Source organism: Heloderma suspectum, chromosome 5 (genome assembly GCF_057233095.1).
Source record: "Heloderma suspectum isolate Gila_16-S chromosome 5, 16-S_ref, whole genome shotgun sequence".
Classification (NCBI taxonomy): domain Eukaryota; kingdom Metazoa; phylum Chordata; class Lepidosauria; order Squamata; family Helodermatidae; genus Heloderma; species Heloderma suspectum.
The window spans coordinates 204,458,463-204,486,158 of NC_139462.1; the positions used below are offsets into that span (position 1 = coordinate 204,458,463).

The window sequence follows — 27,696 nt, forward strand, 5'->3', positions numbered from 1 at the left end:
AAGACTGCAAACCACTGCAAAAGGTATATCGGCATTATCATATTCTACACATATTGCATATGACAAACTATTGCATGGGGAGGGGACAAAATCTAGCCATTCGAGTTCATCGAAAATACAGTATCTTTGAAGAGACACATTATCTTGAGAGACAGGGACAGAGAGAAATTCTGAATCATAAAAAATACATTTGTAAAATTTGCATTTATTATGTTGTCCCCTTTCCCCAAGAAAGCATCTTTTGTGAATAAAGGCCAGAATTGGCAGCCTTTTTGTAAAGATGCATGTATTTACAACAGTACACAGAGCAGTACATTGAAACATAGCTGTAGAGTCAAAGTCTGGATCCTTCTTGGGATGTACCAGAAACAGAACTTTAGCAATTGAACTATATATTTTCGTTCTTTCAGTTAAGTCAAGTTCCACAGTGCCATCTACTGGCTCTTGTGCTTATACACTACCTTCAGTCCTCTCCAGCCTGTTGCCCTACAGAAGTGTTGGACTACAACTCCCAGCATGGCTGGGGATGCTGGGAGTTATAGTCCAACACGTTGGAAGATACCAGGTTGGGGAACACTGCTCTAACACATAACCTCCTCCTTTCTGATGACAAAGACACAAAAATTGAACAAAATAAATGTAAAAATTGAACAGTATCAATTAATAATGAATAGCATAGTATCCTTAGAAGGCCATGGTAGAATTAGTTTCACATCTGGAATTATTCTGCCCTGTAGACATTTAGCCTGGTTAAAAACATAAGAAGAGCCCAGGTTCAGTGCTTTTAAGCTTGTTGAACATTCCCTTTTGCCAAATCATACAGTTTTTGTCCTGCTCCCATAACTGATGGGGCAAAGATTGAACTGAGGGAGATTGGAATGTGAACTCCCCCAGTTCAAAAAGCCTTACCCCCAGGATGAGGAGAGCAGAGCCCAGACCCTTCAAGGACTAGGCTTGGATTCCATTTTAATTGTACAGGTGTTCACACTTTCCAGACCTCCCTCCCTTTCACACCACCCCTTCCCTTCTTCAGAACACCTTCCCTTCGCCTCTCCCAAACATAATCTTGGGACTGGAACAGTGATAATGGTGGCAACAGGCTATCCCTCCCTCCCCCTGGTTCCAGAAACCAACAGCAGCATCCCAGGCACAAGGAATCCTGGGAAACCAAAAGGATATTGTAGAGTTGGAAAAAGAGCAGAATAAGGGCAACTGAAATTATCATGGGGCTGGAGCACCTCCCCTGTGAGAAATGGTTATAGTGTTTGGGGCTTTTTACCTTAAAATAAGGCAAGAAGATAGGGACATGATCGAGTGTATACAATTATACACAGTGTTTATAGGGATAATTTTTCTTCTTCTCTCAAAGAGCCAGTGTGGTATAGTGGCTAGAGTGCTGGACTGGGAGTCGGGAGATCCGGGTTCTAGTCCCCACTCGGCCATGGAAGCTCACTGGGTGACTTTGGGCCAGTCACAGACTCTCAGCCCAACCTACCTCACAGGGTTGTTGTTGTGAGGATAAAATGGAGGAAGGAGGGGGATCATGTACGCTGCCTTGAGTTCCTTGGAGGAAAAAAGGCGGGATATAAATGCAATAAATAAATAAATAAATAAATAAATAAATAAATCTCAGGGTACTAGAACCCGGGCTCATCCAATGAAGAGGAATACTGGGAAATTCAGGACAGATAAAAAGAACTACTTCGCACAGTGCATACTTAAATTATGGAATTCGCTTCCATGAGGTGTAGTGTTGGCCATCAACTTGGTGGCTTAAGAAAGGGGATTAGACAAATTCAGGGAGGACAGGGCTATCAGCGGCTACTGTGATGGCTATATATTACCTCCAATATCAGAGGCTGTATACGCCGGTATACCACTTGCTGGGAAACACGAGCAGGAGGATGCTGTTGCAGTAATGCCTTACTTGTAGGCTTCCAACAGGCAGCTGGTTGGCCACTGTGTGAACAGAATGCTGGACTAAATCGGCCCTTGGTTTGATCCAGCATGGCTGCTCTGATGTTCTTCTCTCCAGTGAACTCAGGAGCTCTGGAGAATGACATTTCCCAGAGGTCCTTGTGCCTAGGATGCTGCTGTCCTGGTGGAGTGAAGGAGGGAGGGCTTGCTTGCTACTGCCTAACCTCAGGTTTGTTTTGGAGAAGACAGTTCTGTATAATTTTGCAGCTTTCAGCGAATGACATTATCTTCACCTTACAAGTATTTTTTATTAAAAACGGAGGTGAAGGTATATGAATCAAATAAAGTAGGGAAGAACAGATTTATCCTGTTCCTTTATTGTTTTGTGAGTTTTGCACTGCCCTGTGGTCTGATTCTCCAGAACAATGTTTAATTAAGAGAATTTCTAAAACTCATGCCACACTGGAGCATACACAGTTTGCAAGAACATTCACTTTTTTTTTTCAGTCTATTTGCACTTCCCCTTTACACTGCTGAGCACACACCATCAGGACCTATCAGGAGTCAGACCTCAGTCCCTGTGAGACCTCTTCTGAAGAGGAGGCAAAGCAGGATCCTGTGTGGATCCTTAGCAAAAGTCAGGACCCCTAGCACATGTCAGGATCACATTTTAAGAAGGATGCAGACAAGCTGGAGAGGGTTCAGAGGAGGGCAACAAAGACTCAGTGCCTCCTAAAACATGCCCAGAGCCCACTTCTTTAGATGACACCCCTTCCTAAGGGAGTTCCAACAGTGGGGACCCCACTTCCTTTTCATGAAATTTTATTTTATTTGGAAATAAAGTTAACAAAATAAAGGCAACAAAAAGAAGAAGAACATACCTAATAATACATCGAGGTCACTAAGGAAGGAAAGGAATTAACTAATTATAATCCTTCATCTATAACTGATATGCTTATGGAACATCTACAGTAAAATGGCCTAAGCAGGAGCTCAATATCTAATGAAAGAGTAAAAATACAGTTTATACAACATATAAAAGGACAATGTGTGAGTATTATTTTGTGTTTATTTGTCAGAAAAATAGAGGCAACTGTAGAATCATAGAATCATAGAACAGTAGGGTTGGAAGGGGCCTATAAGAGTATCAAGTCCAACCCACTGCTCGATGCAGGAATCCAAGTCAAAGCATCCCTGACAGATGGCTGTCCAGCCTCATCTTAATAGAAGCATAGCTTCCAAATCCCGGGAAGTACTAGTTCCCCTCTACTCAGCACTGCTTAGGCCTTATCTGGAGTACTGTGTCCAGTTCTGGGCACCACACTTTAAGAAGGATGCAGACAAACTGGAGAGGGTTCAGAGGAGGGCAACAAAGATGATCAGGGGACTGGAAACAAAGCTCTATGAAGAGAGACTGAAAGAACTGGGCATGTTTAGGCTTGAGAAGAGAAGACTGAGGGGAGAGATGATAGCGCTCTTCAAGTACTTGAAAGGTTGTCACGGAAAGGAAGGCCAGGATCTCCTCTCGATCATCCCAGAGTGCAGGACACGGAATCATGGGCTCAAGTTACAGGAAGCCAGATTCTGGCTGAACATCAGGAAAAACGTCCTGACTGTTAGAGCAATGCAACAATGGAACCAATTACCTAGGGAGGTGGTGGGCTCTCCCACACTGGAGGCATTCAAGACGAGGCTTGACAGCCATCTGTCAGGGATGCTCTGACTTGGATTCCTGCATTGAGCAGGGGGTTGGACTCGATGGCCTTGTAGGCCCCTTCCAACCCTACTATTCTATGATTCTATGATTTTATGAAAGCCTCCAGTGTGGGAGAGCCCACCACCTCCCCAGGAAATTGGTTCCATTGTCGTATTGCTCTAACAGTTCCTGATGTTCAGCTGGAAACTGGCTTCCTGTAACTTGGGCCCATTATTCCATGTCCTGCATTCTGGGATGATCGAGAAGTGATCCTGGCCTTCCGCCCTGTGACAACCTTTCAAGTACTTGAAGAGCACTATCGTATCTAATGTACTTGGTTAGAATTTGATCAAAGAGCTTCAACATAGGAAATAAATGGAAACCATGGTGCCATAATATCTTCTTTAAGGTTAGGATTCCTTCTTTGCTGCACTTGCTAAGTTTATGAATAGTCATAGGGGGAAATCTACAAGGTGATGGTTTCTGAAACATTTTGTGTTTATATCTGGATTTTCATGAAATCTCTTTGGTCTGTCAGTGGCACATGAAGCAAGAAAAGCGGAGTATACACTAACTGAAAACCTTCTTTCCAGGGTCACACGGCACTTGAGACCAATATACTTCAGGGCTGGGCTGGGCTGGGCTGGGCTGGTGGAGTCCAATGAGTAGAACTGATTGTCATCAACCATGTAGATGCTGCTCAGCCAATGAGAGAGACTTGTTCCCCGCCCATGTCCACACTCCCCTCCTCAGGGAAGTTTAATGGAAGTGCTGAATTAAGCTCCTGTAGCTTACCCCACACCTCTCCTCTCTCATCCACCATTAGGATATTGTGAAAGGTTAAAAGAGCGCTACTGTGATATTGTGAACAGTAAAAACAGCACAGCTACATATTGTGAATGGGTAAAGCAGGCTACTGCACTATTGTGAATGGGAAAACAGTGCTACTACGCTATTGTGAAGGGTTAAAACTACACAACTGCAATATTGTGAATAGTTAAAACAGGCTATACATTGTGAATGGGAAAACAGCACTACTGCACTATTGTGAAGGGTTAAAGTAGTGCTACTGTGAAGGAGTAGGGAAAGGATGCCTGTGTCCAAAAGTGCGCTACTGCGAATGGGGAAAAAGACGGAAGGGGTGGAAGGGGTGGTCCCACCCCTTCATTGTTACTGCCAGGTCACTGCCAGGTCACAGGAACACCCCTAGGTTGTCATAGGAGAGTTCGTTGGAATCGACCTGGTGGCATTTAGCTGTCGCACCACCGCATCCCCGGCTCTGGAATGAGCTCCCTAGTGAGGTTTGCCTGGCGCCTACATTGTATTCCTTTCGGTGCCAGGTGAAGACCTTTTTATTTTCCCAGGCATTTTAGCATTTTAGCTTTCTAAATTTTTATCTTTGCTGTTTTAAATCTGTATTTTAAACTCTTGTACTGCTGCTAGGTTTTATTGTCGTTGTATTGTTATATTGTGGTTTTAATGTTCTATATATTTTAAATTGTTTTATTGTGTGTTGTTTGGTTTTAATTTTTGTGAACCACCCAGAGAGCTTCGGCTATTGGGCAGTATAGAAATAAATAAATAAATAAATAAATCCAGTGCCAGCAGCTTGGTGAAAGCCGCCTTGGTGAGGAGCAAGCCACTGTCACCAGAGGCCACAGCTATGAAGAAGAAGGTGCCTTCGGAGCTCAGTCTCTCTGCAGAGAAGCGCTCAGGGGTGTCAGTTGGGATTGGGAAGTGCATCTGGACAAACTGCCACTTGCTCTTGGCAGGGGCCCTGACTGGCACGAACTGACCCTCAATGTTGTTGGCCTCATGGCTGGGGAGAAACATGAAGCTGGTACCCAAGGCACCTAAGAGCACCAAGGCCAGTGGTAGGAAGGGCCACAGGTGGGTGCCCACCAAGATGCCGAGGGCCCAGAGCACACGTGACGGGGCCACTCCATTCAGTTCGTGTGGTAGCTGCAGCCCAGCACCTCTCTTCCAGTGCGGGTGCCTTTCCTGCCTTTTCAGAAACTCTGGTTCAGGACAAAGGGAACAGCTGTTCTCAGCTCTATCTACAGTTCTATCTACACTTATTATTGAACTTGGTGGCATTTTCTTATGAGTAAGCATGGATAGAAAGGAACTATCTCTTGTGTCTACTCATTAAATACTGTCATAAAACAGTGCTGCTGGGTTAGGTGTCCCCCCCCCCCACACACACACACCCTGGTATTATGGTTACATGTGATGTTAAGGAAACAAGTGTATCCACTGAAACACTCCGGGATACAATTACATGCATAATGAGGAACTACCCTATAATATCATTCCAAACAGGCAGCATATTTATTCTATGAGCTGTATATCACATCACATGTTGTGATGGAGTTGATGTATAACTAAAGGCTGATATGACTTGGACTCTAACATGAAGTCTGAAAACAACCAGTCTGAAGCTGCCAGAAACCGAGTTGGACCTTGATTCACCAGCTCTTTGTTTGAAGGATGATGGTTTGTTTTGAACTGGTTATTTGTAGGGTTGCAATGTGTTAATCAAGTAAGCCTGAACTCTTGTGCACATTTGCCTGAGAGTAAGTGCCATTGAATACAGTGGGATTTACTTACCCAAACCATGGATGTTAATGTATGTAAATCAGTAGCATACCTGGATAATAGAAAAGGAAGGCATGATAAATGCTGAAGTCTCCCAAGTCGTAGCAACCTACCAGCCTTCACCAATCAGTGGTCATGCTGGGATGGGAGCAATAGTACAACACAGTAGGTTGAGGAAGGCTGTGTGCCTGATGGGTACCAGCAGTATCACTGACACTTGGCTAATAAACAAACAGGTGATTTAACAGGATAAGTAAGAGAGAGAAAGTTGTAGCCATCTAAAGATTGGCACATAACCCTGGATTCAGATTGCCGTTGTTTCAGATTGCAAGCTTCTGTAGTTGCCAATTCTGAATTCTGCTCCCCAAACCTCAATTCTGCACTTTTCTGTTGCAATCCCCTTGATCTGCTTACACATTATTTGGATGCAGAGCAGTTGGACTGGCTGATCTACCAGTTCCTTCTGAGAATTTTAAGATGCCAGCTCTTTCAGAAACACTGGGTGTTCCTTTCTATGTATAAAAAGGCTTACATGAGAAGGGAAGTGATAAAATATTAGATATTTTCTTTATTTTCCATAACACCCCATATGCATAGGCTTTATGATAGATCTGGCACCTACTTGCAGCTGGATCTGCAGTTTTGGCAGCATCTTTAGCTGAATCTGAAATAATGGAGATGCTATTGGGTGAAGCAGATATGAAAATAATATTTTTAAAAAGACCATTAAAGATCAGTTCGGATTCCCCACCACCACTTGCCAGGGGCTTGCAGGAACCATGTCCCTTTCTCAGTGCTGAGAAAGGCATGGAGCATTTTTTATATATCTATATATCTATATCTATATCTTTTTTAAAGTAGTTTTGAAATATACAGTAGTAAAATAAATATTTTACCCGATAAGATACAGAGGTAAGAGAGAAACAGACTACAGAATATGTGAAAAATCAGAGGCCCAAAAATGGCTTAGAATAATCTGTGAAGAACAAAATTACATTTCCACTCATATTTTTTTTACTTACAACTAAAGATATGTTTGGTCAGTATCATCGGTGTCAGTGCAGCTGTTACCACCTGTTTTGATATGCAACCTTTGTTATTATGTATTTGGCCATCAAGAGTCTTTCACTGATGTAATTGTTGACACAAGTGGCAACCACAAACTCCAGGAATAATATTCTATAAGTAAGGCAATTTCAACGGCAGTTTCACCTTTGTAAAGCGAATGTTTAGGTACTGTTTGCTCTGCTTTTCTTGCTTTGTGTGCCACTGATGGATCTGAGCTGATTTCATAAAAATTCAGATTATACCCCAAGACAATTCTCATTCTTTTCTCATGTAGACACCGCCCAGGACCCTGGGGACTCAATGCCTGCTAAAACATGCCCAGAGCCCACTTCTTTAGAAGTCACGCCTGCCTGAGGGAGCTCCAACAGTGGGAGGACCCCACTTCCTTTTCATGAAATTTTATTTTATTTCAAAATAAAGTTAACAAAATAAAGGCAACAAAAAAGAACTTACCTAATAATACATCGAGGTCACTAAAGAAAGAAAGGAATTCACTAATTATAATTCTTAGTGATATGCTTATGGAACACCTAATGTAAAACAACCTAAGTAGGTGCTCCTTAGTAGGAGCTCAATCTAACAAAAGAGTAAAAATACTGTTTATACAGCATATAAAAGGAGCGTGTGAAAGTGTGTGTTATTTTATGTTTATTTGTCAGAAAAATAGAGACAACTGTATTTGGCTGGAATTTGATCAAAAGTTTGAAGAGCTTCAACACAGGAAATAAAGGGAAACCATGGTGCCATAATCTTCTTTAAAGTTGGGATTCCTTGCTTGCTGCACTTGCTAAGTTTATGCATAATCATAGTCTCCCAGTTTTTATCAACCTACTGCTCTTTAGTTGGTTGCTTTGGAGACTTCCAATTACATGCTATACATGACTTTGCACCTGTCCTATATACAGTTGCTTAAGAAGGTCATTATGCAGGAATCCAGGATCATTAGGTTCAAAAAGATGAAGAAGCATAGCCTTAGGACCCCACTTCCCCTTGATGGGATATCCATGCCAGCCCCGGATGACAGGAGTGACACCCACCCTCTAGAACACTCTCTCCCATGCGCAGTTCGAAAGGCAGAAAATTAGATATGTTTTAAGCACCTCCTGAAAATGCTAGTTCACCTAGGCTTAGTCTAGTTCACCTAGGCTTTCTCTGGCTTGTAATTGTGACCAGTTGGTTACCCCTGGACATAGTTTGCAGAGAAAAATCAAATCTAACAAAAGGTTTAGCTTAACTGACTATGTTTACTGAAACATTCAAAGTGTTACATCTTTTATCTTTCCATTAAATACAGTGTTCTTGGTGTAAACTCCGGGTGGCTACTGCAACATCCATCGGCAACTTGAACCTTGAGCACACACCACTCATGGTAACGTACATCCCTTCATGATTTGTTTAGAGGCCATATGTTATTGGCATAACATTGCACTTTGACCTGCACTTGTGTTTATAAAGGTGTACAGAGACTTTTAAATGTTATTTTGTTAAATTTAACAGCTAGGGGGTTTCTCCACAGCAATGGAAGGAGAAGTGAATGGAGGATTACCAGGATTTTTTAAAGGGATAATCTTTGATGCGCTTTGGTCCATGCAGGGCTCCACAAGTGAGTGTACCACACCAATATAGGTCACTTCACAGAAATAGTTCCAGGTGGCTTGGTGGGGGGGGGGGGTTGGAATGAATGTCATCTGACTGGCAGGAGCTGCTCAATCAATAAGAGAGGTTTTCCCCACCTCCATCCAGGCTCCCCCCTTTCTCCTTTGATAAAATCACTCTCCTTCCCCCCCCCCGCACATTACTTACTCTCTTAAAGCATCAGTCATTACAAGGACAGAGTGTTCTCTCTGCCTTGAAGCTGCCAAAGCTCAAACAAGCTCCTTCTCTCCCCACCCCCATTATTTACTTCCTTAAAGCAACAAAGAACACAGCATTCTCCCTGCCATGTTGCAATTAATCGAAGCTTTGAAATGTTGAAGCTTTGACATTAAGGCTCCTAAATGCATTATTTCGATTCATGGGAACTTCAATAACTCTGGGAGTGTGCATTTTGGGAACAAGCCTCATTGACTACAAAGGGGGCACTTCTGAGTAGACACACTTATGTTTGTCCTCGGAAAGGCAGGGGCGAGAAACAAGGGGATGGGAAACCAGCCCCCTTTCTAACCTGATGCTGTGCAGGATCAGATGATCAAAGGTGAAAGTAGCTACTTCTGAATGACACTAAACCAAACAATGGAGAATCGCAGCTTCAAGAAATCACTTCACAGTCCTTACAGAATTTGTGCTTTAAAACGTGCTATTTCAATTACAGGGGATCTCTGTAAATTCCAATGTGCACATTCAGGGGACAAGCCTCATTGACCACAATGGGAATTACTTCTGAATAGACACTAATTGGTTTATGCTGGGAAACACAGGGACAGGAAAAACCACTTCACTGGCGTCATGGTGAAAAGCACACCCCTGGGCAGGGCTAGCATACCTGAGGTAAATGTGGGGGTTGGGTCACACAACAACTACACCACAGAGAACCCAACTTAAGGAAAAGAATCAGACTTTAAGCAGTCTCAGGAAATCCAGTTTTTCCATGATAAACTCTGGGGTGGCTGCTGGATGGCCACAACATCATGTATCTCTAGCGACCTCCAAATGCAGCCAGCTTGGAGTAAATCATTCATAGAGATACCCCAGACTTCCTTTCTGAGCAATAACTAAACTATGGGTTACTTTTAAATGTAGGTGTCTCTTAATCCCTGCATGATTTGTTACTGGCATATCATTGTACTTTGGCCTGCACTTCTGTTTATAAAGGTGTACAGAGACTTTTTTGTTGTTCACATTCCATTTCGCTCCAATTTGCAATTAATTATGTTTGTTTAATTATACTTGACATATTGTTGATATTACAAATAAAACTTTATAGTACATTGTTATAGAAGATAGCCTAAATCTTTTTTAAAAGCTTTTTTTAATTCTTTTTTTTTAATCTTTAAAAAAAAGCTTTAAAAGACATAAACTCCTGAATTTGAATTATAGCGAAAACTGTTGTTATTCATGGATCTGTGTGTCAAAAGCTTTCCAATGAAATGTGTTTCATGAGAATTGGTAAACAGGAAGACAGTCAAAAATTAATGAGAACCTAACTCCTGACGTTAAATTATATATAAGGTTGTTGTTGTTGTTGTTGTTCAGTAAGATTAATCACAAGCTGCTCTATCTTACTGTTCCTTGTATTGCTTTTTATTGCTGTTGTTGTTGACATTGTTTTTAACAGTGTATTTTAAAGGTATTTTTAATATTTACATATAAACCATTTAGGCATTTTATTATAGTAAGAGGTATATAAGTATTATCAATCAATCAATCAATGATGGGCCTGCACCAAAACTCAGGTCTGGTGAGACAGTGATCAGGTAGCAGTCTGAGGCTTCCCGTTGATTGGGTCTACTCAGGAGGAGGCAGCAAATGCCATATATGCTCTGAATCCTGAGCAGCTTCAGGAAGAGACAGGACTATTAGGCACTCTGTAAAAACGATCAGTGCTGATGATCCAGGTTTTTACTTGGCCTGAGCAGCCCAGCCAGCCACTGCAGTGATCCATGGGCAAGATCCAAAGAACTTGGGCACTAGTTAAATAGTGCAAAGTGTCCCCCCACCCCACCTCCACCATTAGCCACCTGTGCTGAATGGCAAGCTGCTTTTGAAACTAGGGTATTTCCAAAGTAATTTGTGATGGTAACAGAAGAGTGAGTGGAGGAATGTTTGACAGCTGAGGCCAGAACGGAATGGTGGGTGGAGTTAGTGCCCTTTGGGGAAAGTCAGTTTATATAGCCCCATACTATAGCCCCATTCAGGTGATCTGTAGCTGTGTATAGTAAACGTGAGAGGAAGGCAGTGCTCTAGCCCTGTCCCCCTGCTCATGCATTTCCATCACGCTGTATGCATGGAGGGCGACTTTCTGAAGAGGAGAGCCTCCTGTATCTGTAAAGGCTCTCCGTAAGACTGAGAACACTGGGAAGTCAGGGTTCTCAGTCATGTGGAGAACCTCCATGGATACAGGAGGCTCTCCTCTTCAGAAAGTCACCCTTCATGAGTGCAGGGTGGCAGAAATGTGAGGAGGGGGCAGAGGTAGAGCGCTCCCCTCCTAGTATATTTACTGTACACAGGTACAGAATGCCTGAATATGGCTAGAGACAGTGAGAGGCCAGGAAAGACGGAGTTGAGTTAGGATGGAGATACACAGCGAGAGGAATTAGGAGCCAGCATTTGTTAAGTTAGAGAGCAATCCTATGGCCACTAGACACTGTCTATTTGTTTTCATTTGTATACTATAACTCTATAATGACTGGTAGCTCAGTCTGACTTTTGAGAAGTGATACTTGCACCCTGATCCAATACATGCCCCCTCGACTTCAGTGGAATGTATGCCTATGAAATGTGTGTAGTTTAGTGGAATGCTGGTGCTCACTCAGATACATAAAACTAAACTGACCACACGATGGCACCAAACACTCAGCTTAAAAATGTGTTATGTAACTTATGTTTAGGGATGTACGAAAATCACTTATTTTTCGGGGATTATGCTAATGGTTGGGGGGAGGCGTTCCGTCCCTCCCCCCGGAATCCTCGCCGGTGGGGGGAGGCGCTCCGTTCCTCCCCCCCCGGAATCCTGGCCGGCTGGCTGTGCTCCGCCAGCAGCTGGACATCCGGCCGCTGGCTAGCAGGGACGCAAATGGCGGCGGCCATAGCCGCCGCCGTTTGCGTCCCTGCAGTCAGCCATGGTAAGCTACATAAATGTTTACGTAGCCTATCATGGCTGATTAAAAAAAAACAACAACCACGCGCGTACACAAATGGCGGCGCCCATGGGCGCCGCCATTTGCATACGCGAGTTTCTGTTTTTGTTTTAATCAGCCATGATAGGTTACGTAAACATTTACGTAGCCTATCATGGTGTTTTTTAAAAATCTAGCCGTGATAGGCTATGTAAATCTTTACGTAGCCTATCATGTTTTTTTTTTTTAACCTGGAAATGGCGGCTGCTGCCGCTGAACTGCCGGAGCCGCCGCCGCCAGGAAGATCCGCCTAAGGTAAGTCCCATCCCGGGGGGGCGGGGGGCCGTTCCACCACCGATTTCGGGGGGCCAAATGCGCTGGCATTCGGCCTCCCCGAGATCCATGGCGGAACTTTTGTACATCCCTAGTTATGTTATGTGTTATTCAGGACTGTCAAGGTTGTTTAGTTTCTTCAGTCACTTAGTTTAAACCTTCATTTATCTACAAATTTTTATTAATTAACAAGGGGAAAAGGAAGGGGAAAATGTGCCATTTTTCAGGAACATCACTTACCACAGTTCAAATCCACACCAAGATGCCTAACTTTATAATTTTCTTTTTTCCAGCTTCGAAAAATTAAAAAGGAAATCCTGGTTCAGCTATTCATAATGTTCCAGCCAGTTTCTTGAAACTTTCGTTATCTGACTTCTAAGTTTTGTTGACACACTGTGATGATGCATGATAATTACTGTATTGCAAGAATATGTTCCCTGTAAACTAAAGCCATCAGTAAACTAAAGCCATAAGTATTCTCATAGTGCCTCTGTTGATAACTAGGGGGACACAGATCAAGGAACTGTCAAATGTAAGATTGCAGGAAGTTCAAATACACATTCACAAGTGTCTGAGTACAAAAATTTGATGCTCTAGAAGAACAGCCTTCCCCAACCTATTACCCTCCAGATGTATTGAACTACAACTTCCATAACCCACCAGCCATCATAGCTGGTTGGGGGATTATAGGAGTTGTAGTCCAACACATCTGGTGGGCACCAGGTCAGAGAGGACTGCTTTAGACAATTACTATGGCCGTGTTTCCATGACAATGGAAGGAGAAGGGAGGAGTGGCTCACCCAGTTTTTTGTAGGAGCCGCTTTTGGTTCAGGCAGGGCTCCACGAGGGCGTACATTGCACCATTCTAAGTAGCTTCACATAACTTACTTCTGGGTAGGTGGGGGGTTGGAGTGAACGTCATCTGAGTGGCAGGGGCTGCTCAACCAATAACAGAGGCTCCCCCCACCAGGCTTCGTAAGGAAGATGCAAAGTAGTTACTTCCCCTTGTGCACATTTCTAAGACAAGCCTCCCAATGAGCCCCAAGCCTCATTGAACACAATGGGTGTTACTTCTGAGAAAACACACATATGCTTGTGCTGGGAAGGGCAGGGGAGAACACAGGGATGGGAAACTAGCCCCCTTTCTAACCAAACCGATACTGCGCAGGGTTGCTATAACAAAGCGGTGAATTAATTACTTCCTAAGGCAAAAAATCGGAGCCTTGAGATTGTGCTTAACTGCACTTAGGGAAGTGGGCTTTAAACTGTGCCATTTCAACTGAGGGGGATCTCTGTAAGTCCTGATGTGGGCATTCGGAGGGTGAGCCTCATTCAGCGCTTCTGAGGAGACACTAATAGGTTTGTTGTGGGAAAGACAGCAGTAAACACAAAGATGGAAACCAGCCCCCATTTTATCCTGCAGGATCTCTATAACGAAGGCTCGAAGGAGTTACTTCCTCAGGCAATGAAGCAAGGAGAATTGGAGCCTTGAGATCCTGCTTTATAGCGCTTAGGGACTTGGGCTTTAAGCTGTGCCATTTCAACTGAGGGGGTCTCTGTAAGTCCTGATGTGGGCATTCAGAGGGCGAGCCTCATTGACTACAATGGGAGTTACTTCTGAGGAGACACTAACTGGTTTGTGCAGGGACAGGAAGCACACAGGAAACACCCCTTGACCTGGGTCATGGTGAAGGGCACAGTTCCCCTCTACTCAGCACTGGTTAGGCCTCATCTGGAATACTGTGTCCAGTTCTGGGTGCTGCACTTTAAGAAGGATGCAGACAAGCTGGAGAGGGTTCAGAGGAGGGCAACGAAGATGACCAGGTTGCCTGGAAACAAAGCCCTATGAGGAGAGACTGAAAGAACTGGGCATGTTTAGCCTTGAGAAGAGAAGACTGAGGGGAGAGATGATAGCGCTCTTCAACTACTTGAAAGGTTGTCACAGAGGAAGGCCAGGATCTCTTCTTGATCATCCCAGAGTGCAGGACACGGAATCATGGGCTCAAGTTACAGGAAGCCAGATTCCGGCTGAACTTCAGGAAAAACTTCCTGACTGTTAGAGCAATATGACAATGGAACCAATTACCTAGGGAGGTAGTGGGCTCTCCCATACTTGGAGGCATTCAAGATGAATTGGACAGCCATCTGTCAGGGATGCTTTGACTTAGCCTTGTAGTCCCCTTCCAACCCTACTATTCTATGTTTCTATAATTCTATGATTCTATTCCTGCATTGAGCAGGGGATTGGACTCGATGGTCTTGTAGGCCCCTTCCAACCCTACTATTCTATCATTCTATGAAATAACCAGGAAATACCTCTGGCTGTGCCCTGGAGGTTAACGACGTCATGAAAAGGACCTGAAAATTTCCGTGAGTGAGCAATCTCAATAGCAGGATAAAAGCTCCATGGCTAAATGATAGGAAAACTTTGTCAATGTTAGGAAAAGAAAGGGTGGGAGGAGGGTTCCAGCTGGCTAATGGATCAACTCGGAAGAAGATTGGGATTAGTAAAAGGAGTATATCTGTCATTAGTCTGTGTGGCTTGAGATCAAAGTGTTGTAGGCAAACAAGAAGCCCAGCCCCAACAAAAGGTGGGGGGCAGTTAGAAAGGCAGAGACTCACAAGATTGCAGGGGCTCAGTGGGGATTCCTTGGAAAAAAGATTGCTAAAAGTCAGTGGCTTCCAATTCACTTTTTATCCCTGCTTCTGGGTTTAATAGTTACAATAATTAAATTGTTATTTAATTTAATTATTAAAGTAGTTGTGCCTCCACTTCTCGATGTCTCATTGGAACTCTGATTAGAATGATAAAAGGATTCAGGCATGCTGAGAGTTGTAGCACTTTTTTTTTCCTGTCTAAGCATGCATAGGATGAGGTGTTGACCACAGGGAAGACTGACATTGCAGTTCTTTCCGTCCAGGTATCAACTGGGGGTGAAGGTAGGGATGTCAGAGAAAATTGCAATGGATTCAGATGAATATGGATTTCTCTGAATCCAACCTGCAGATTGCACAGTGCACTGGCTTTTTCTGAGTCATGCAGGCTTGTGAACCAGTTTTTCACTTTTGTGTGGGGGCAGGATTTGCACTGATATGCATTAGCACAAGTAGAACGAAATTCTGGGTTAAAAAAATATCCGTCAGTGAGCAGACGACACAAGGAAAGACTCCTGACAATCTATGAAACACAGACAGAACAGATTTAACAAAATCCATGCATTCCTAGGTGGTGGTGGTGATGATGACGGAGCTACGTTGTCACATAAGCAGAAGCCATTCCCAGGCAAACTGTTTCTTTGGAAGGGCCTTGCCCAGGGCATGTCTAACTTTTAGCAAGCAATATGGGGATGGGGGTAGCTGTATGCACAAGATTAAGCAGAGAGACAGAACACAATTGAAAACCAGAAGGTGTTGTATATGAATGTAAGAACATAAGAAGAGCCATGCTGGATCAGACCAAGGGTCTATCTAGACCAGCATTCTGTTCACACAGTGAACAGTGAACCAGCTGTCCATGGGAAACCCACAAGCAGGACATGAGTGAAACAGCACCCTCCCACCCAAGTTCCTCAGCAAATAGGCATACTGCCGCTACTGGGGGTAGCATATAGCCATCAAGAGTAGTAGCCATTGATAGTCTTCTCCTCCATGAGTTTGTCCAACCCCCTTTTAAAGCCATCCAAATTGGTGGCCATCACTACATCTTGAGGTAGCGAATTTCATAGTTTAAGTATGTGCTGTGTGAAGAAGTTCTTCCTTTTATCTGTCCTGAACCAATCAGCTTCATGGGATGACCCTGGGTTCTAGTTTTATGAGAGAGGGAGAAAAATGTCTCCCTATCCACTTTCTCCACACCATGCTTCATTTTGTGCATCTCTATCATGTCTCCCTGTACTCACCTTTTTTTTTAAAGCTAAACAATCCCAGCTGTTGTAACCTTTCCTCATAGGGAAGTTGCTCCAGCCCCTTGATCATATTAGTTGCCCTTTCCCGCACTTTTTCCAACTCTACAATGTCCTTTTTTTAGGTGCGGTGACCAGAACTGTACGTAGTATTCTAAGTGTGGTCACAAAATAGATTTGTATAAGGGGAGTATGATCTTGGCATTTTTATTTTTTATTCCTTTCCTAATTATGCCTAACATGGAGTTTGCCTTTCCCACTGCAGCCACACACTGGGTTGACATTTTCATTGAGCTGTCCACCACAACCCCAAGATCTGTTATGACTAAGATGATGTGCTGTTTCTGAACTCTTATAATGGAAGGCTTCTTCTTGCTGAGACTGGAATGGAGCCTTCTAATGCAAGTACATTCCACCAGTTCTGAAATAGTAGTGGGGTTTGTGCATTTGGCAACACATTTTTGAATGCTCTTGTATCCCTGCTAGTAGAATCCTAGCATAGCAGGGAGAAGACTGGGAGGGAACATTTCTCCCTGGTATTTACTACTTGTGTGTGGTGTGAGGGGGGTTGTTGTACTTTGTTTTTAATATTAGTTGAGCATTTAAAAGTGGTATCTCCTACCTGCAGTCTGATATGTACAGCTCATTCTACCGCATAAATAGACATGGCAATAAATTTCATCACGTGCCAAACATCAGTGTCATGAAACATTGTCTAGACTAGACTTCCACAGCCCAACATCCTCCAGATGTTTTATACTACAACTACTATCATTCTTGACCATTGACAATGCTGGCTAGGAGCTGTAGTCCAAACATCTTGAGGACACCAGTTTAGGGCAGGCTGGTCTAGACAAACCATATTAATGCTCACACATTGTATTCTGTTTTTGTACTTTGACACTTGAAAATGTAATTTAAAAGTATGAAAAAAATCAAGAGACCTCTGAACTAACATTGCTTCATATTCAGGCCCAGGGTTGACTAGTTTGCAAGACTAGTTTCACATGAAGCTGTTGTGTCCACTGAAGTAGTTGTTTCCTCCGCAGTTCTTGGCTTCCACTACCAATGTCACTTGAGAGGGAGGGAAAAGTTCAGTTTACACACTGCAGGTCCTCTATCAGTATAGCAACCTGTGGGACCAATCAGTTATTCTATTTTATTAATTACATTCCCGTACTGCCCACCTCATCGCATGGTTAGGGTCCCAAGGCCTGCACTGTGGGCATCAAATTCTCTGTCTTTCTTGGCCATCACTGGTGATACTGCTGAAGTTTGTAATTAGTTGGTTCATTGCTTGAAACTCATCCATTCGTAATGCTCACCTTTGTAGCAAGCCTGGATCAATGTATTGTGAATTCACTACTAAGTCTGGAATTTATTGCGAGCTTCACAGCATGCACAGTAAGGAAGTACACACATCCCTCCCCTAAATTTTCAGTTGTCCTACCATCTTGACCTCCCCTTTACCATCTTTAAGTAAGCAAACTTACTTAAAGCAGTCTCATTAGCTGTTTTCCTTGTTGTCACCACCACTGCAGCTCTGGCTCTGAGGAGGAGGACTCCGCGGGTCCATCTTCATACCGGCAATTAGTGATGGCAAGTAAACATCATATGAAATCATCATGCATGCAGGCCACATGAAAACAACCAACCAGAAAGGGGGAACATAACACAGGGACACATGACGTCATGCTGTACTACGCGATTACATACTACAGTTCCCAAGATGCAGCTTGATATTGCACATGCACAAAAACTTGCATACACTGAACAAGATTTTATATTAAAGGAGAACTCTTGTCCAAACTCACGTGGACAAATTTGTTAATTTATGAGTAAATAAGAAATTCACTTGGGGTAAGTTTGCCCATCAATAGCCACCACTGGGCAGTGGTAGGCGCTCCTTCTACAACACCCCTTGGTAGCAACAACCAGGAATTGTAGCATGCACCATTGCAGAGTCCATAACGAATGTGAATCAACCTACGCAAAGTGACCACAAAGAGAATATGTTGCAGTGGGGGAGGAGGAACTTCACATGAATGTATCAAAAACTTGTGATATATTGGCAGGGATCTTCCTTTCTTCCTCCAGAAGTAGCAACCAGCTCCTGATCCAAATGAGTTTATTTCTCATACTTCAGTCTGAGTTATTTCCTTGTAACGTCATCTTGTTCTTACCCTTTCTCTTCAGAAAAGAATGCTCTGCTCCAACCATAGTTGCTGGAGTGCTGAGGAGGACCGGGAGACTGCAACCCTAGCATCCCAGGAGGAATATCATCTCAAGGGGAAAAGCAGCTGGAGCCACACTGTGAGGGAGAAGGAGCAGCTGCAGGAAGCTTGATGCCTCCTGTTCCTGTGGGAAAGAACACTCTGCCCCAATGGTCAGTTAAAGCTCGGAGCTGAGGGGAAACACACTCTGACCACATCCATCGGACTGAGGGCTGCTGCTGGGTTATACTGGGCATCCCCCCTCCTGCCACTCCCCCCTCTCTTTTTGTCTGTATTATTTCAATTTCTTGTAAGCTACTTGGAGGACTGTTGTTCAAAAGGTAGGATATAAATCAGTTCTCTCATTCAGACTTCTAAACTTGGTGGGGCAGTTTGCAGCCTTGTACTCTTTCGTCTGTTCTTCGGTACTATTCCTCTTGCTAGATTGCCTTTCTGGCATTTGCAAATTACTCTGGCCAGCCAAATCCTTGCTTCTTGTAAGCAAGGTCTACTTTGTTGGGAATCCTTCCAAGAATATAGTTCCACAGGGATGCACAATGGACTGCAAATGTCACTGACAAGAGAGAAAACTGAGTGGTTTTGAATCTTACTGAAGGCTGCAATCTTAAACTTACTAGGGAGTAGTCCCCATCAAACACAGAAGGACTTGCGTTTGAGCAAACGTGCACAGGATTGTGCAGTATGTTTGATTTGAGAGACATTTTGGCAAAGCAAGGGTTTACAAATAATTCTGTTTTCAATAGCAGTCCTTTACTGCAGCTACTACACTGTTACACCAGCAAACTCATGAAGTGCAAATGGCAGGCACAGGTTCCTAAATAGTCATATGTGTGTACATGCATGTGATTGGCTGCAGGTCCCTGGCATGGGTGCACTACGTGTTAATAGCCATAGCAAACACGATTGCTGCATGAAACAGATTAAGGGCGCAATCCGGGCACAATCCTATGCATGTTTAGACAGAGAAAAGGCCTACAATTCCCAGCATTCCCCAGCCAGCATAGGGAATGCTGGGAGTTGTAGGCCTTTTCTCTGTCTAAACATGCATAGGATTGCACCCTTAGGGTTGCAATCCAAAGCACCCTACCCAGTATGTACGTTCTGTTGGACCTAGTAGGGCTTTCTTCTATTGAGGATTTGTTTAGGATTGGACTGCATGTATTTTAGACTTGTGGTCTGTCTTTGGTATTTGAATATGAGAGGAACAGAAAAAGGTAGATATGGAAGGTTTTCTTTTTCTGAGGGACTTGAAAAATGAAAATGGCTTCTCCAGACATTTCCAAAATTCTTGATGTGGTTCCAAAAGTGGGAAGGTATATTGCATTTAACAGCATTGCAGAAGAGAATCTATAATGTGCTGCTGGAAACAAAAAAAAGTTACTGCTGAAGACATGTTGACCATTTGAGAAAGAAATTAGGCTGTCAGGTGATTGTTATATTATCAGATTGGTGAAGGATACCATTGAAAGGGGCACTGGAAATGATGGATTGCACCACTTAGCTATAGCTTAGTGGAGTAGGTGGTTAATACTGTATTTTATAATATTCCTTTTGTTTCTAATTATTAATTGGCAGGAGGCCTAAAACAATAAAGAACAATTGTATCTCCAAATAATGTATTCATTGAGTTAAAAAATGAAACAAGTTAATGTGTTCATTCTATTAGGAAACTATGTTTTCATTTTATTTATCACTTTGAACAAAAGAGGAAATAATAATAATAATAATAATAATAACAACAACAACAACAACAACGATCACAGCCATTCTGCTTTGCTTGCATAAAACTTTGTATTGTACATAGTTCTCCTTGATAACATCTTTTAAATGTTTCATTAGAGTGAGACAACCCCTGAATTTTTTTTGTGTCTCTAGGAGGGGATGTATTTTCTTCTTGGAACACTGATTAGAGTTAATGGAAATTGCTTGTGTGTAAGAATGCATTTGGCAGAACCTGCCTTGCTTGTTTAAAGTTTAGACTAAGAATTCAAGTAAAAGAAGAATAGTTAAAGGAAATACTCAGAATGGGCGAGTGAAAAATAAGTCAAGCACCTTTGAAATTAGGTCCAAGTTGTTCATAAGGATATAAGTATGTGAAGATTACAAACTTACAGAGAAATAGACAAGAGATGTACTGGGCAGAGGAGAGAATATTTAAATAGTTGCTACTACCATTGTTTTAAATTGTGATTAGCTTTGTTTCATTATGTGGATGGAAATTCTGCGCCGTCTGAGTGAGTTACTGCTCAGGGCCAAACTAAATGAGACGCCATTCGAGCAGTTAGCTTAAAAAGAAAGAAAAAAAAGTAAATAGCAGGAGCAGGGGCCAATCCAGATCAGGACCGTGGTGTTGGGGAGAAGGGGTGCTTTAAACCCTTTGCCATCCACTGTTTTCCCAGTTTCCCTTTGCCTGCTGCTTGCATTGGAAGAAAAACTTCCATTGGCACAAATGAGAGTTTTTCCCCTAATGCAAATAGGTAGAGGGACCTCAATCTGGACTGCAGTGGGGAACAAATGGTTAAAAAACCCTTACCCCCCACCCCACCAGGACCGTAATTCAGATCAGACCATCCATGGTTGCTATTTACCTGTTTTTAAAAGTCTTTCATACAACTGCATGAATGGCATCTTGCCTTGTTTGGCAAAGGCCGTGGTAAAGTGACACACAGCAGAAAGAAATGAGCTCTCTCTTTGCTGGGGTTTAAGTTCCTGAAAGCATGTTGTTGCAATCACCATATTTTTGGAGGTTTAAATAGTTCAAATGGCTAGGGTTTTTAAAAAAAAGAAAAAAGAAAATGGGAAATTATGCACTTGTCCCTTAGTCACATTTTTTTTTTAAATGAAGATTACATTTCTTCACAGTTCAGCAAACCCTGAATCTTCCTATACAGGCTGATTTAGCTGGCAGAGTTATGTATCAATGGCTAACTGGAAATAATGAATTACTTACCGCTCAGTATATGGGCTCCAGTAAAAGTTATGATGCCATCTAAAAATGTATTTTCCTAGCAGCTTTTTTCTTTCTAACTCTTGTTAGATACAAAGAGGCTTGAAACTGTTGACTAAACAGGTGTATTCATAAGGAAGACAGCCTTAGCCACCTGAATTAGTAATTTGCGCTTACTAAGAGAAATGTGGTGTGTGAATCCAGATATCACAGGCCTTGACTGGTGGGCTGTGGCAGAGTTTCTACTTATAGCAGTGGGATGCCTGTCATTTCCCCATTTTCATTTTTTTTAGCATTTCCCCCCTCCCCTCCTGGGTTGAGCAGGAACTGGATTTGGCAGCTGTTCTGCCAACGTCTCTCCAAGCCCAGCCTAACGTGAGTATAGGATTTCTCTGTTAATCTATGTATTTATTTCATTTTTATCCCACCCTTCCCCTAAGGCGCTTAGGGAAGCATAGAAGGTTCTCTTCCCCTCCATGTTATCCTCACAACAACCCTGCGAAGTAGCTTAGGTTGAAAGAAAGCGATTGGCCCACTGAGTGAGCTTAACGGCTGTGTGGGACATTCGGCCTCCCTGGTCCTCATTGGACATTTTAGCGACTAGGGGCTCTTAGTAACTGCAGATTACTTTTCAAGGATTACACAACACTTGCCAGAGAACTGGGACTGGCTGTAATTCAATACGAATGTACACTTGGTGGCATACACAGGTTTCCTGCCATGTCATGAGAGAAGCGTCCCTCATTCTCCACAGGAAAGGAATTCCATAGTTGTTGGGCAAGCCCAGAGAATGCCAGTGTACTGAACTTCACACACAGGTTATATGATTAAATAGCATTATCTTGTCTTACAGATTATAGAATATAAGAAAGGAGGTGGTCACTTAGCTGAAATGGATTTATAATAGTATGAGGCCATCTGACATACTTTTCAGGTGCACTAAAAACAGACCTGATAGCCCTGCCCAGGAAGGAACTATGAGTTCAGTCTCAAAACCCAAATCAAGCTTATTTGAGTTTAGGTAAATCTGTGGCCATTCTGGGGTCAGCAAGAGACTAAGGTCTTTTTCTACATGAGGCTTTTAACCCGCACCTTTACTGAAGCTTCTGCTTCTGGATTCTGTCCGGGCTCCGCGACTAAAGCCGGCACCTTTACATGTGAGTTTTTTTTTCTTTCTTTCTCTGCCTTTCTATATATTCCATTACACAACCACTAGATGGCACTGTGGTATAGTGGAACTGCACAATTATAGGTAGGGAAGTAGGAAAGGCACTTAGCTTTCACGGATTATGTTGATGGTGGGGGGGAGGCGCTCCGTCCCTCCCCCCGGAATCCTGGATGGGGGGGAGGTGCTCCGTTCCTCCCCCCCCCCCGGAATCCTGGCCGGCCGGCTGTGCCCTGCAGGGATTCTGCAGAGCCGCCAGCCAGCTCCGCCAGCAGCCGGACATCCAGCCACTGGCTAGCAGGGATGCAAATAGCGGTGGCCGTAGCTGCCGCCATTTGTGTCCCTGCAGTCAGCCGTGATAGGCTACGTAAATCTTTATGTAGCCTATCACATTTTTTTTTTTTTTTAACTGGAAACGGCGGCGGCAGCAGCTGGTCAGAAGACCAGCCGCTGCTGCCGAACCGCCGCCAGAGCTGCCGCCGCCAGGAAGATCTGCCCCAGGTAAGTCCGCCCAGGGGGGCGGGGGGGCTGACCGTTCCACCACCGATTCCGGGGGGCCGAATGCGCTGGCATTCGGCCTCCCCGAGATCCATGGCGGAATACTCTGACATCCCTAATTACAGAAGGGTTCTATAACTCGATTGAGAAAAAATACTAGACTTTCCCCATTAAGAAAAACAAACAAACATGATAATTGTTGCAAAGCAGGGGAGAGTCCCTGGAGGATGACAACGTTCTGTAAAGGACCTGCAAACTACTGTGAGTGAGGAAACACGAGCATCCAGTAAAAGCTTCGTGTAGAAAGGCTCATAGTGTTCAATAATCCTATGGTGCATGTGCATTAAAATGTCCTACTGGGTGGATGAATAAGTGTGGTTGATTGCTGAAGATTTTTTGGCAAATCAATTAGCCACCCTATCATTATATAGCCAAGTGCTTTCTGAATACACATTGCATCAAAACAAGCCTGTCGTCTCCGTCTCCTTCTCCTCCTTGTTTTAATTGCAAGTGTGACATTCCTTTAATGCCATTCATTCAGTGCTTATATTTGTGTTTTTACATTTAAAATGTGCATACACTTAAGTGGAAGCTTTGACACACACACACACACACACACACAAGCTGTTACTGTTGAGCAACACAGGAAAAACAGTTGGCAGTGGCAATGTATCTGTAGGTGTAATTCTGAACTTGGTTGAACCATAATCTGTTTTCCACCATGATATATGTGAATGTACTTATGCAGGTAACTGCTTAAACACATCTTATGTCAATTATTTCCTGCTCTCCCTCTTCATATCACATGGCACGAGACCTTTAAAAGCCATATTGTTCGGTGACATCATTCCTTTTATATTTTATCTATTGGACAGCAGTATAGTGTTTTGAAGATTATAGCAGCTGCTTCAGTGGCATATACTAAGTGTTAGAAAACAAAGATGCACTGTTTGTCCTTAAGAGTAGTGTAATGTGTTTTTCATGTTTAACTACAATCTGATAGGAACTAGAGAATACACTTAAAAAAAAAAGACAGAGAAATAATATGGAACACATTTTTATATCCATCCAGCTATGCAAAATTATTTTAATGCAGCGTGTGGACAGCATCTATCCAAAGAACATCTAGCTCTTGCAGACGATGGTGTGGTTGATCCAGCCCATAACTCTTCCAGTCATACTGGTCTGGATGAATGCCTACAGAGAGCTATAGAAGATAAAGATATTAGTATGATCCAGCCAAAGTGAAGCCCTTTAAGGTCTTAAGGATTTTGATGGACGAGACTTAAAACACATGCTAAATGTTCCTGTTGAAATCTAAGAGATGCTAATGTGCCCTCTGTATTTTAAATAAGCTATAACCTTGAAAAGCTGGCCTCTTAGGTTGACTGCTCTTTGACAGAGCATGGGGACCAACCTAAGACTTGGATGAGCCCTACCTCTACACTGAGAGCATTGTAGATTATGTTATTTCTAGCTGTTTTCCTGGCTGCAGCATTCAGAGTGGTAGGATGCCTCAATGGTCGCATTCTTTTTACGGGGATAACAACAAGAAATGCTTCACCTAGTCACCAAAATTCTGTTCCAGCTCCTACCCATTGCTTACTATCATCATGAGATGTTTCTCTTGTCTCCCTACTGGCAACCAGGCAGCCCTTCAACATGCATAGACTGCAAGCAAGGCTCACAGCAGCAGCAGTGACTGGAGGGGAAACAGCTATTCATCTGAGAGGTTGTCACTTTTTTATTGCTGCGGGGTTCCTGTGCTTTTCCAAAATGCATGACAAACAGCAGTGCAATGGTGCAGTTCTATCTAGCATGGGAATGCAACAGTGGGGAAAGCTACACCTGTTGTTCCTCTACCTGGCATGCAATTTTCAAAAGTATGGGGCATTTCAAAGGTGCACTGGGTCATTGCAGGGGCTTTCTAGGAGATGGAAATGGCACCAGACAGCCACTGGCCACTGGTAAGAGAATTGCTAAAGAGGTGGCAATCACACTAGCAACAAACAAAAATAGCAAAAATAAATTTAACAAAGAGCTGTGCAGTTCTAGTAAGCTTTTCTCCAGCAGTTTATTCTGCTTTGTGCCTGCCTGAAAAATAATAATTGACTGTCTAATAAAAATAACTGGCTCTCCCATTTTTGGTGCCTGCAAATAGGAAAGCAAAAAATGGAGCGGGGGTGTGTGTGGGTGGATTTCACCACAACCTTTGTCTAGTTTGGTCCTCAGAACCCCCAGCCTGAAGAATGTTATTTATATTCCTACATTTGCAGTCATCTAGAAGAAGCCAGTAGGTGGCAGTAAAGAATCATTAGGCATAGCATCACCCCTGTGTTTTGTCAGACTGACAGTAAAACGTCGTGTTTACTACAAAAAGGTTTTGCTGTGCAGTTCTTTGCATAATCTCTCTGCAACTATCATTTTTCCAATGGAAACATGTATGGTGCATCTCCTCTCTGCAAACAATCACATCAGTAATTACCTTAATGGAAAATCAGATAGCTACTCATGGCCTTTGTCTGGGTTGAATCCGTGGTGGAAACCATCCAGGAAAATCTATTGGCCACTCTTTCTGCCCTGAGTAGTAGCATTAGATTTAACTCTCTCCAGAGAGGCCTAAACCCAGACGATTCAAGAAAAGGCTCGATCTGTGTTACTCTTGCGAAAGAAAAAGGAAAAAAATATCTGTCAGAATAACACGACACTTATAAATGACATCAAGTCCCTCAAATATCTATATGGCTTTATGGAAAGTGGGACTAGCTGCACACAGAAACTACCAAAGGGATATGCGATGTAAGCAAAACCTCATTAGATGCAAAATTCATTCCACCTCTCCCAACCGACAAAGGCTTTCAAATGCCAAATCCTCTAACAGGTGTACAAAATACCGACGGCGAAGAAAGAAAAATTCAGCCGTGACTTATTTTCTCTGGGACAAAGAGGAGCTTATTAAAGACTAAATATAAAATAGTTCTGTTTCAAGACTGTCAGACTCGTATTTCTGCATCTGGAACATATTGTGTGCCAGCCTCACGTGTTAAGTGGGGAGCTTTAACTGTATATGAGTAAATCGGGCAAGAAAAATGCGCACACGTGCACACACATACACTAGCCACCTGAAAAAAGTAATAAAAGAGGAAGTGAAGAAATAATAAATCATCCCCTTCATTCTTTCCCCACAGGATTTTATTGTTGTTGTTGTTGTTGTTGCATGGACTTTATAATGCTCCTTCGTGCTGCCGCCCAAGGTCATTATCACCAGCGGGAGGATCTGTAAGGACCTGTCCCCTAAGGGTAACCCAAGCACCTTCCTAGATGTTTCAACTTTCTTTTCTTTTTAAAAGAACCTTCTAGCCCTTTTACTTGCAGCAATATAAGGGGAAATATGCAGGAAGGTTTTGTGATCATGGAGAATCATTTTTAATAGAGGAATGGAAATTGGTTTAATGGGCTAGTGAGAGAACAAGCAACGCCCCCTATCTGTCTGTCTGTCTGTCTGTCTGTCTGTCTATTTCTATTCCACCCAATAGCTCTCTGGGTGGTTCACAACAATTCACAAGATAAAATACAGCATAAAAAAAATAAATATACAACATTTAAAAACAGTTTATACAGCTAAAAGCAATTTCAATAAAATACTAGACCTGTTAAAGACAGCTGGCATAAATGCTCCATCATATGCCATTAAAGGCTTGGGATTATAGGGCAGCCTTAACCTGGCACCAAAAAGGTGATAGTGTTGGTGCCAGGTGGACCTCAGTGGCCACAGTCGGGGGGCCACCACTGAAAAGGCCCTCTCTGTTGTTGCCACCCTCCAAGACTCCCTTGGAGGTGGCATTTGGAGGAAGGCCCCAGATGTTGAGTGCAGTGTGGGCTTTGACAGGAGCACCAGTCATATCAGCAGGAAAATCCCCCAGAGCCCTCTGGAAGCCATTGGAATCTATTCGCCTCCATGGGTGGACCATTTTAATAGGTCCCCCACCCTTGCAGAGGGGAAAGGCTGCTGAGAGTCTAAACCTCAATAGGAAGTGATCCAACTATGACAAGGGGATAGATATTAATTCCCCGACTTACAGATCACCATCCTCCTGCCCAATTGAGAAAACCAAATCAAGTGTCTGTCCTCTTACATGTGTTGGGCCAATGACATGTTGAGACAGCTCAATGGTCATCTCATTCTCTCTCTCTCTCTCTCTCTCTCTCTCTCTCAAACTGCAGTGTCTCCTTTATATACAGGGTGTTTCAAAATGATGAAACCAATTTCAAAGCAGTATATTTCATGATGGCAACATGTTACAATTACACCAAAAGTTACAAATGGTTTAATGAGTTATCAAGTTTTACTAACCATTTTATAAATGCTGTATGTGCCCTCCACCTGCTGTACGGACAATATCGAGACGATAGTTGAATTCGCCCCAAATGCCTCTCAAAGTGTCTTCTTCCACTGAAGTCGCCGCTGCCGTGATTCTGTTTTTGCGGTCATCCAGATTAGTCACTAATGGTGGCACAAAAACACGTTCTTTGTCGTATCCCCACAAGAAAAAGTTGCAGGGT

At 43.1% G+C, this 27,696-nt stretch overlaps 2 long non-coding RNA genes across 2 annotated transcripts in view; one reads left to right on the top strand and one right to left on the bottom strand.

Annotated features, from left to right (window-relative positions):
• Nucleotides 1–20,132, top strand: part of LOC146345102 (uncharacterized) — a 24,337-nt gene extending 4,205 nt beyond the window's left edge. The window contains exons 2-3 of the long non-coding RNA XR_014792429.1: nucleotides 8,574–8,648; nucleotides 18,486–20,132. This is a non-coding gene — a long non-coding RNA (uncharacterized LOC146345102). The remainder of the gene's footprint in view (nucleotides 1–8,573; nucleotides 8,649–18,485) is intronic.
• Nucleotides 20,133–24,178: 4,046 nt separating this feature from the next.
• LOC146345103 (uncharacterized) lies at nucleotides 24,179–27,637 on the bottom strand. The gene is made up of 3 exons (XR_014792430.1): nucleotides 27,488–27,637; nucleotides 25,619–25,794; nucleotides 24,179–24,340 (listed from the first exon to the last, which is right to left on the bottom strand). It is a non-coding gene; the product is annotated as an uncharacterized LOC146345103 (long non-coding RNA).
• Between the last annotated feature and the right edge of the window lie 59 nt (nucleotides 27,638–27,696).